A 12332-nucleotide genomic window follows, 5' to 3' on the forward strand; every position below is an offset into this window, starting at 1 on the left:
AGGCAAATTGAAGAATATAGAGAAAATATATGACACTCTGACAACTAATGAAAAAGAACAAGTAGAAAACATTGTTATATTGCATATGGATATGTATAAGAAATTTTTGATGGAAGTAGTAAATGAAATTTCAGATGAACTATTTAAGAGACTGGAAGCAAGAAGACAAGCAATAATAGAACTGGACAAGGAAATAAAGATAGAGAAGCTACTTGATGTATATCCGGTGAATTCACCCAAAGAAATTGATGACTTAATTGCTCAAGCCAATCGGTCAGTATTTTCTACTGCACACCGGCACATTACTTTAATGGTTGGAAGAGTTAATGAGGTGACTGAGGAGACAGAAAATGCATGGGGAATTTTCCTAGTGGAAAAAGAAAAACAAGAAGAATACATGAGCTAAAAACCTATAAAGGTATATCAGAAAGAAAGAGACAAGGGTAAAGGTAAAGCTGGTGGACCACCTAGTATCAAGGTTAAAGACAACTTACCCCCACCTCCTTTGATTAATCCACCGGTAAAAACAACAACTACAAAAGATCAACCGACAGCTGAAAGTATGGATGTAGAAGATGGTAATCCTAATCTTGAAGTCTTATATACTGTGGATGTTGATACTCAAAAGATCAATGTTGTGGTAGAGAAAGATACAGCTGATAAGACTGACATGGCTAGTGAGCCTCTGGTAGCTAAGAAAACTGATAACACACAGGAGAAACCGACAGATGACAAAGAGAAAAAGGTAGAGACTTAGACTCAGACTGAGACAATGCAACAAATAGAGAAACAAATAGAGCAAAAGGCTCCTAAACAAGAACAACAACAGGAACAAGAACAGAAGGAAACAGTGCCACCGACAACTGGAGAAGTAGAAAAACCATTGTTTAAGGAAATGAAGATACAAACAGACCTACCAGAGGTCAATATAAGCTTGGTTACTTCTACTGGCGGTACTTAGAATCTAGGTTCATCATCACACTACAAATCAACTAATGTGACTAAGGTACTATTAGATTCAATTAAAAAGATAACAAATTGCAACTCACAAGCTTATAAGGCAATAGATGATACCATACCAATTTTGAAGGCAATTTCTCCTAACTGTAATATAGACAATAAAGATTCTTTAGGACAACTTGATACCTTGTGTAAATATATCACAGAAAACATTGAGAAAATAAAGGAAGAGACATTGAAGGATAAAGTAGAAATTGAAAAGCAGAAATTCTTTGATGAGCAAATAAAGAAGTGTAATAGAGATTTTGACACACTTCTACCGGAATTGTGTAACTTACTGAAAGAGTACAAGACTCTGTACAAAGACACCTGTAAGACAAACTTTTTGACTGTAGATATAGATAAAAAGATGAGCAAGGTACATGATGAAATCAATAAACTTGCAGATAATTTTGTTAACTCACCTGATACACTATCAGTTTTTGAGGAGAAGATAACAAATTTTGAAGAAGAATTACTTAAATTGGAAAGAGAAAAAGAGAGAATAGTGAATAAGGCAAAACATCTAAGATTAAAACTGAGTCCAAGATTGGACTATCTAGCATCACTGTGGAAGGAAGTATCTGAGGCACTAATATAGGGACAGAAAACACCGACAGAGCATCTGTAGCATCTCACCGGTACATTTAAGAGAATAGAGACATCAATAAGAGATAGTAAAAAGTTTATGGAGAGTATAAACTTGATTTGGGCGGATCTATTTCAAATTGTAACTACCCAGTTACAAGGTTGAAACTACAAACTCCATTGACATCTTGACAACCTTTGTCATTGATGCCAAAGGGGGAGTAGTGGGATGAGAAAATTCAACATCACAGGAATCATATGCTCAGGGGGAGCACACACATTTTTGGTAACATTTTTGGAGTTCACATTTTTGGATAATTTTTTGGATACACTTTTGAAATTTCTCATGAGTGTTGCCATCAATGCCAAAGGGGGAGATTGTTGGCATATGTACACTCCAATGAGACATTGTAGGTGAGTGAAGGTTTTGTCATTGATGGAAACCTTGCAATCCTATGGCTTTGGCAAAGCATTATACCAGCAAGGCATTACACCGATAAGTTAGTGCATTGGCATCAGCAGATCACACTCTGCACTGGCACTTAGGACACCGACACCGGCACAAAGAAGGAAGTATACCGGCACAAAGGCCGATAGGATTTTGTTATATTATATTTTTTTTATTATTGGAAAACTTTGTAAGCCGACTTGGCATGTTCTAAAATGACTCTTATATATAAAAGAGATCATTGTAGACATTTTGTAAGTAAGGAAGTAAGTGAAAAAAGTGATGTATGCGAAATATTAAGGTAGACCTATTATGCGAAATATAGGTTGAAGGGTTTATGTAAGAAGCAGAGCAGCAACCAGTACTGGATCAAGCATTATAGATGCTATTGTAAAGTAGTACAAGATATTGGATTTGTATAATACACATTGTAAGTTAGTGAGACTTTCCATTGACTAGTGAGCTCTAGGCAGTTGGCCTTCCTGCATGTGCAAGCCCCTATTGTAAGTATTATTCTCTTATTGGCTAGTGAGTGAATATTATGGGTCACAAATCCCACCGAGGTTTTTCTCACACCGGGTTTCCTCGTTAAATCCTTGTGTTATGGTGTTCTTTTCATGTGGATGTTCTTAATTCTATTTATTACATTATTTCTTGCATACCGGTACACTCTTATAATATGTTCTGCATGTTTTAAAATAAGAAATTCTATACACCGGTTAGATACTGATTCACCCCCCCCTCTCAGTATCTGTGGGATTCCTAACACATATAGTGTTAGTTTTAGTCATAGAATGACCGATACATGTAGATATATTCTACATTTTTATTGTATATCGATTTGGACATGGCATATGCCAGATTCTTGTAATACTTGTATTGACTTGGCAGACATGCCTTTTTTTGATATATATAAATATTGATATTCGATCCAATAAATGTGTACTGAGTTCATTATTTTGTATTTGTTGTATTTCATGGATATCCTTTTATAAATTTAATTGATCATTTGCCTATGTAATCAACAATATGAATATAAACAACAAAAATCTATGATATAAAACATTGCAATCGTGGAATATGATTTGCTAAATTTTTTAAAATGTTGAACTAACCCTACAAAACTCCTTGTATTCAGTTTATTATTGTGTATTCTCTATATTTGGTGGCTTCCCTTTTATAAATTTAAATGAATATTTGCCTATGTAATCAACAATATGAATATAAACAACAAAAATCGAGTGGTGTGAGATCACCCTCACGCTCGCAATGGTCAAACTTTGGTTGTCGTGTGCACAAACTGACGTCATGAGTGCGTCCAAACAAAAACCTTCCAAACAAGGCATCTTATAATAAATGCAACCATCATGTCTATTAAATAGCACACTTGAAATAAATTCTCTTACCGACTTAGGAGGTGCTTGTATATTGCATTCCTGCAAAACATCGTTAGTGTGCAAAGTAGAACAAATATGACGAAAAATATCATAGTGCATGGAAAATTCAATATCCATCCTACAACAACACGTGGTGCGTACATGATTAATATTAATATAAAAAGGTGTTTCCATTTCAAAAAATCTTTGAGAAATTCTTATTTGAGGAAACTTTTGAAGGAATCTTTCATAAAACTTAGTTTGAGTCATATCCAAATAGTGTTTGGCATGCTGCTCATGGTTTGTAGACCTGATTCGCCTTTTAACAACATCTCTTTGGTTGGGCGAGACTTTTGTGTTGTCATGCCAAAAAATTTCAATTAATGTTCTTAGTGCATCAACAACAACCTTGTCTTTGCGTGGTAGTCTATCCGAGAATGCCCAAAGAGTTATTGTTAGGTTCCTCTATTTTTTCTCGCCTCTGTAATGCTTTACTTAATGTTGTTCTACTAATGTTTAATGACTTACTTGTTTTGCTTATCAAACGATCTTTTTTTTATTTTCTTGCTCATTATGGCTGATGTAATGACACGTCAAGTAGCATTACAATATTTAGTACGTGATTTTGAACCAATAGCTTGATATGTATCAAATAGATTTCTCACAATAGTTCTTTCACTATTACTTTCAGATGATCTTAGGCCTAGAATTTTCATTGTCTCTCTAAAATTCAAATTTTTAATCATTTGAACAATTAATTGACATCTTGCGGTTTGATTTGAGTTTTCAAAATAGTTTTGCCATATTCTTTTAACCATTCTCCTACAAGTTCGTTCATTCATTTTATCGGGCATTGGATTCAATATATTCTCATCAATGTCAATTAGATACTTTGGTTTCCTACGAATGATTCTAGGAGGTGTTAACATCGGTGCATTATGTACATTCAATTCATCAAATAGAGAAGGTGTATGCTCATCATTTAATTGATTATTCAATGTGGTATCTTCTTCAATTGCATTAGGTTCATATGGTAAATCAGATGTCTCTTCTTCAATTGCATTAGGTGCATTATGTTCGTTTGGTAAATCGAATTGAGATGTTGAGGATGACATACCTTCTTCTCCCAATGTTCTTATGTCACGTAATTTCTTCATACATTGCCTTTGTCTTTCTTTTTCAGCCTCTCATTGTTCCATCGTTCCTCGCTTGTTCTTTCCCATGGTTGATATCGGTTGTCCTAAATAGAATCACATTACTTATATGTAAACAAAAGTTCATAAACAAAAAAATAACCATAAATATGCATCTTATCATTATTTTTTAAAATCAAAACTATTAAACAATCACAATAATATTGAAAAAACTAATAAGAACAACAATTCAATCATTTGAAATCATGCAAAAATAAAAAAATCACTTACTTCTATATATAAAATAGTGATAGAAGTGCAGACACAGTTCTAGGAGAGAGAGAGAGAGAGAGAGAGAGAGAGAGAGAGAGAGGAGGGGGGAGGGAGGAAGAGAATAAGGGGTATGGAGGAAGAGATAAGGGGAGAGAGAGGTAGAGGGAGGGAGGGAAGGAGGGAGAGAAGAAGGGGTATGGAGGAAGAGAGAAGGGAGAGAATCAAGTCTCTATTTTTCACTTAACTCTCTCTCTCTCTCTCTCTCCCCAATTATTTATCTCTGAAGTCTCTTCCTCTCATCCTCTTTCTCTCTATATCACTCTCCCCTTCTCTCAGGTGTATCTCTCTCTCATTCTCTCCCTCTCTCCTCCCCCTCCCTCTCTCCCTTTATCATTACCTCTCTTTCTCACTCTCTCCCTCTCTCCCTCTCTCCCTCTCTCCCTCTCTTCTCACCTCTCTCTCTCTAGTCTCTTGTACTCTCATTCCATCCCGTCCTCCCTCTCACTCAGACTCTGTCTATCTCTCACCCTCTCTCTCCTTCCCTCCCTCCACCTCTTAGATCTCTCTTTCTCTCCCAATCCCTCTATCCACCTCTTATCTCTCTCTCTCTCTCTCTCTCTCTCTCTCTCTCTCTCTCTCTCTCTCTTAGTCCCCTTCTCTATGTCGCTCTCTATCTCTCTCCATCTATCTTTCTCTCATTTATCTCTTGTCTCTCCCTCCCAGTCTCTATCTATCTATCTCACTCTCCTCCTCTCTTAGGTGTATCTCTCTCCCAATCCATCCCTCTCCTCCCCATCTCTCCCTCTCTAGGGTTATATGGTATTTTTAGGGGTCATATGGTATCCTAAGGATCCATGCATGTGTCCTAAGGGGTCATAGGAAACCATATAACCCACAACAACACATAAGAGGTCATATGAAGTCCTAAGGGGTCATAGGATACCATATGACCCCTTAGCACACCATACAACCCATAATGACACTAAATGGTATCCTAAGGGGTCATAAAACACTATATGACCTTTTAGGACACCATACAACCCATAACGGTACCATATGGAGTCCTAAGGGGTTGTAGGAGACCATATGACCCCTTAGGACACCATATGACCCATAACGACACCATATGTTGTTCTAAGGGGTCATAAGGTGTCCTAGGGGTAATAGGACACCATAAGACATATAACAACACCATATGGTGTCCTAAGGGGTCATAGAACACCATATGACCATTAGAACACAATATGACCCCTAACAACATCTAAGGGGTCATAGGACATTGTATGATCCCTTAGTAACCATATGACCTATAACGACACCAAATAGTGTCCCAAGGGGTCATAGAACACCATATGACCCTTTAGGACACCATATGGTGTTGTTATGGGTCATATGGTGTCCTGGGGGGTCATATGGCATCCTATGACCCCTTAGGACATCATATAGTGTCGTTATGGGTCGTATGGTGTCTTAAGGGGTCATATGATGTCTTAAGGGGTCATATGATGTCCTAAGGGGTCATAGGATACAATATGACCTCTAATGACACCTAAGGGGTCATATGGCGGGCTAAGAAAATGATATATTATTTAAAGTTATGAATAGAACATCGTACAATAGAACATAGGTAGTTTAATTTTGATATAGCTAAGTTAGACCATTGTCAGCATAAGAGAGACTCCAAGCGAACAAACAACGAGGCTTCACTAAAAAGAAAGTGTAAGAGCTTGACCTAACCCTAAGAGTAATGCCTTTGTAAAACATATGATGCTCTTAAATTTGCAAGGCTATAGGACTGATCTTGATTGTGACTATAGGAAATACACATTTGATTTCTTCCATGGGTATGTACCCTTCCAGGCCTTTTGACAAGTAATGATCATCATATACTACCACTGCCATGCTTACAACAAACTTCAATTTCTTTAGATGACAGGTGTTGTCTAATAACATGGGAACTCTCGCATACCCACCCCTATCATTCTCTGTGACATCATCTATGTTACTCTCCCCCTTTCTCTTCCTACTAGTTGTTTCCTTCTAAAAACATATTGCAGGTAGTTTGACTCATCATTTTGCTTTGTTGACACTATTTTCCACATCTGCTCTGCTCATTAGAAACACATTCGAGAAGAATATTGCTGCAAGTTTCCTTGTTTGCCATGGTAATGCACCCGTGGTTCAATTTTAGACCCTTCTTCCTCCTATTCAATATACATGCACAAATCCATCAGTCAATTTTCCTAGGAGAGAATAGATGATAAAAATCAAAGAGGAAGTTGCAGACAAAAAATAAATTCACTTCTATAGAAGTGCAGACACAATTGCAGTGGGGTATGGAGGGAGGGAGGGAGAGAAGAAGAGAGAGAGAGAGATGTGGTATGGAGGAAGGGAGAAGGGGAGAGAGGGAGAGGGAGAGAGAGAGAGAGGGAGAGGGTGTTAGGACTCCCACAGATACTGAGAGGGGGGGGGGTGAATCAGTATCTAACCGGTTAATAGATTTGCTTGACTTAGAACATGTAGAGCATATTACTACTGTGTACCAGTAAACAGAAAGTAATGCATTAAAGAAAGATAAAAACAACCACATGAAAAAATCACCATAACACAAGGATTTAATGAGGAAACCCAGTGTGGGAAAAACCTTGGTGGGATCTGTGACCCACAATATTCACTTACTGGCCAATAAGAGAATATTACTGCTACAAGAGGGGCCTGCACATGCAGGGAGGCAACTACCTAGAGCTCACTGCTCAAATACAAAATAGTAAGTCTCACTGACATACAAAAATGGATTATACAAATCCAATGTCTTGTACTACTTCAAAATAGCATCTATAATGCCAGATCTAGTACCGGTTTTTGCTCTGCTTCTTACATAAACCCTTAACCTATAATTCACATAATAGGTCTGCCTTATTTCACCTAAATATATTCCTCTATCTTGCTTACAAATGTTCTATAATGATCTCTCTTATATAAGAGTCATTTTACAACTTGCCAAGTCGGCTTACAATGATTTTACAAAATAATAAATAAAATATATTACAACAAAAATCCTGTCGGCCTATGTGCCGGTATGCTTCCTATCACTGCTGGTGTCGGTGACGTGAGTGTTGGTGTAGAGTCTGATCTTACTAGTGCCAGTGAACTATCTTGCTGGTGTCATAGGATTGTAAGGTTGCCATCAATGAAAAAACCTTCAATCACCTACAATGTCTCATTGGAGTGTGCATATGCCAACAATCTCCCCCTTTGGCATTGATGGCAACACGCATGAGAAAATTCCAAAACTTGTAATCCAAAAATGTGTACCAAAAAAGAAAAAAAAAATATTACCAAAAATATGTGAGCTCCCCTTGAGCAGATAAGTGTTTTACTGATTATTTTCTCATACTATTATTCCCCCTTTGGCATCAATGACAAAGGTTATCAAGGTGTCAATAGAGTTGTAGTTTTCTGTCTCAACCTTGTAGCTGGGTGGTTACAATTTGAAAGAGATCCGCCAAAACAAAATTTATGCTTTCCATAAACTTCTTATTGTCTTTTATTGCTACCTCTATTCTTTGAACTGTACCAGTGAGTTGCTGCATATGCTCTACCGATGTTTTCTGTCCTTGTACTAATGCCTCAGATATTTCCTTTCTCAAGGATGCTAGATAGTCTAGTCTTGGACTTAGTCTTAGTCTCAGATTTTTAGCCTTGTTTATTATTCTCTCCTTTTCTCTCTCTAGCTTTAGTGACTCTTCCTCAAAACCTGTTATCTTTTGCTCAAAAACTAATAATGTATCAGGTGAATTAACAAAATTGTCTACAAGTTTATTTATTTCTTCTTGTATCTTGCTCATTTTCTTATCCATGTCCACTATCAAAAAGTTTGTCTTGCAAGTATCTTTGTACAGAGTTTTAAACTCCTTTAATATGTTACATAGTTCCAGTAGAAGTGTGTCAAACTCCCTAGTACACTTCTTTATTTGATCTTCAAAGTATTTCTCTTTTTCAATTTCCAACCTGTCTTTGAATACTCGTTCCTTTATCTGTTCAACTGTCACTGTGTTGTCAGTAATGTACTTCGACAAAGTGTCAAGTTGACTCAAAGAATCCTTATTATCTATGTTGCATTTTGGAGCTATCATCTTCAAAATTGGGATTGTGTCATCTATAGCTTTATAAGCTTGTAAACTGCAATCACTTATTTTCTTTGAAGAATCTAAAAGAACTTCAGTTACATTGGTTGATTTGTAGCCTGCTGAGGAGGAACCAACATTTTGAATTCCACTGGTGGAGGAAGTAACCATGCTTGTAGTGACCTCTGGTAGGTCAGTCTGTGTTTCCATTTCCTTAAGCAAGTGTTTTTGTTTTTCTCCTGTTGCCAGTGGCACTGTTTCCACATGAACCTGTTGCTGTTCCGGAGCCTATGGCTCTACTTGTTTCTCTATCTATGTCTCTGTCTTTTTCCCCATGCTATCATCTACTAGTTTACCTTTAGTGTTAACAGTGTTGTCAACTATCGGTGGCTCTCGAGCCATGGCAGTTTTACAAATTGTGTCCTTGTCTATCACAATGTTGACCTTTTGAGTATCAACATCCACTGTGTATAGTACTTTAGGATTAGGATTAGTATCCTCTTGTGATACATCCATTATTTCATCTGCTGGTTGGTCTTCTATTGTTGTTACTGGTGGAGTAATCAGAGGCGGTGGGGATAAGTTATCTTTTATTTTTATACTAGGAGGTCCACCAACCTTTCCTTTACCCTTATCTTTGTCCTTCTGATAGACTTTGATAGGCTTGGGGTTCCTGTAATCTTCCTGCTTTTCCTTCTCCACAAGGAATATATCCCATCCATTTTCTGTTTCTTCTGTTACCTCTTTTACTCTTCCTGCCATTAGTACAATATGCCGGTGTGCAGTAGAGAATACTGACCGGTTGGCCTTTGGAATTAGATAATCTATTTCTTTTGGAGAGTTGACTGGGTAGACAACAAGTAATTTTTCAATTTTGATATTCTTGTCAAGTTCTTAAACAAATTGTCTTCTTGCTTCTAGTCTTTTGAATAATTAATCTGGTAGTTCATCTACAACTTCCATCAAAAACTTCTTATAGATATCCAGGTGTAAAATAACACTGTTTTCAACTTGCTCTTTGTCATCTGCTGATAGTGTGTCATACAATTTTTCTATGTTCTTGAGTTTTTCTTCTTTTGTGATTTCATCCAATAGTCTATCAATCGGAGCAATGTTTTGTTTAGTCCTTTTCTTCTTTGGTGTTAGCTTTTTCTTTGGGGTTGTCTTCTTTAATGGAGACCTCACTGCCTATTGTTTTTGTCTAGTTCTTCTAGGTGAGGGTGTGGATATCGGTGAAGGTTGTATGATAGGGAGTAGTGCAAGTGGGTTGCCCAATAGGCTTGTATGTTTTCTAAGTGATAGATCCTTACTGGGTTCAAGGTGTAGACACCAAAATCATAGTGCAAGAGGTTTATAAACAGCCTAGCAACTCTCCTTGAATCACCTCGCTAAATCCAACTCTTCTTGTTTGCTCAAGGGCTTCAACTCCATAGTTGTTGGCTTAGTAATCTAACATCATACTCACTCAATTGGCATTCATTCCTCTATCTTGAACTGTTCTCTAACTTCACAAGGTCTTCTTTTATTTGTTTACAAGGTTATGTTAAGTTTTGCTCCCAATGGGTGACTTTAGTCTTCTACGTTTTGGGGTGTAGAGGTCCTTCACAAGTGCTACAACTAAGTTTTGGAGTCTAACACACCAAAAGTGTAAAATGCATGTAAGGCAAACTTTTTCAAACTAGTATTAATGATTTTTATGCTTTACAACTTCCCTTTATGCACTCGATTTGACAAACATCCAAGTTTTAGGCCTAAAATGGGCTACAAGGAATTAGCCTTCCTTTTGGGGTTTTGTGCTCACCCTGCTCCAACGATGGACTTCCAGACTGAAAGGAATTCATATATGGATACCCTTTTGGGAGTTCTTAAATATTTTCTAAGTTTTAGGGTCCCTTAAGCCTTCTCCCTGACTGTCCCAAAAATGGGTGCAAAAAGGAGGGTTTGGAAGGGTTTTGGTGGTAAATATGGACTAACAAGTTTAAGACCTTCAATATGAACCATGAAAACTTGGTTCTACCATGTTACATGCTAGTTAAATGACAAAAATATAGTTTTACACCTTTCCAAGGTTAGGGAACAAGATTTACAAAAATTGCTCATGAGGGGTATGCAACAATGACAACTTTTCCATTCTTGCTGTCTACAAACACATCAGTTACATGAGTACCCAAATACATTCAAATAATGTGAACTCATATATCATTAGGAACAAAGAGAATCACATTAACCCTACACAAAAGCCATTAGGCAATTACAAACAAAGAGTTGTTCACTGTCAAGGAAATTGTGACTGCATTTTTGCCTTCTCACTGTCTTTCACTTTGGTCCTGCACTTTACACTGTTAAAACTCTTTCCCAAAGGTCTGGTTTGTACTCTTTAACAATAATCTGCCTTTGGTTGCTTGCTGAACTTCATACCTACCATTTTGAAGAGGAGAATTTCATGTACAACTTCAACAAAAATGTAAAAATCAGTCATAGTTGACTGTGGCAGCTAGCTGGGCATTACAATTTTTCCTCAAGGATCATTAATTAATCTTGGCAACCTCAAACCCATGGACAAGACCAAAACCACTCCTTTTTCTTGTTTGTAAGTAATTAGAAGGAGGTACAAGGCTTAACAAACTCCAATGCATGGTGGAGAGTAAGCAAGAGAAAGGAAATTAACTCCAAAATAGTGACTCACTGTCTTTTACATCTTTTTCACAAACTAAAAATGAAATCATCCTCATTATGGCTTATAAATCCTCTTTGCCTTTACATTCAAACTTAAACATCAAAACAGGTCTGATAATCTGATGAGTGCATTTTCTATGGAAGAGCAAAGCATCAAACTTCTTCAAAGACCCTAGCCAAATGGCACACTTGCCTAGGGCTCCATGGCCACAAAACTCCTTACACCTGCACTTTTGAAATCAAAAAAAGTATGTACATATCTTAAAAGTTGACCAACTGGTTCTTGGGAAGCCATGAGCATTTAGGGCCTTAAGAAGCGAAGTTGGTCAAGCATCCTTGCCAATTTCCTAGACAAGGCAGTGAAACTGTCAAAACTAAATATTTTTGCACAAAACTCAAAACTTAATGAAATTAAATGCCACCAAAGGGAAAAGCTTCAGGAAACATATGAGTACTGAAAAATGCAAAAATAGTATGGCCACATACAACAGGTGTATGGACTGCTGCTCAAAATGGAGTCAAAACATAGTGAAACACAAGATAAAAATGGTGTAAACTTGCAAAGTTCTTGATAATCCTGAATGATAAACCCTTACAATGGCTCAAAAAAGAGAATAAATACCTCTCCAAGTCAGTTATCCTTCTGTATAGATAGGTACATGTCCAAGAGCACACAAATTTGACATTTTCATGTCTAAAATGACAACTATTG

Source organism: Cryptomeria japonica, chromosome 6 (genome assembly GCF_030272615.1).
Source record: "Cryptomeria japonica chromosome 6, Sugi_1.0, whole genome shotgun sequence".
Taxonomy (NCBI): domain Eukaryota; kingdom Viridiplantae; phylum Streptophyta; class Pinopsida; order Cupressales; family Cupressaceae; genus Cryptomeria; species Cryptomeria japonica.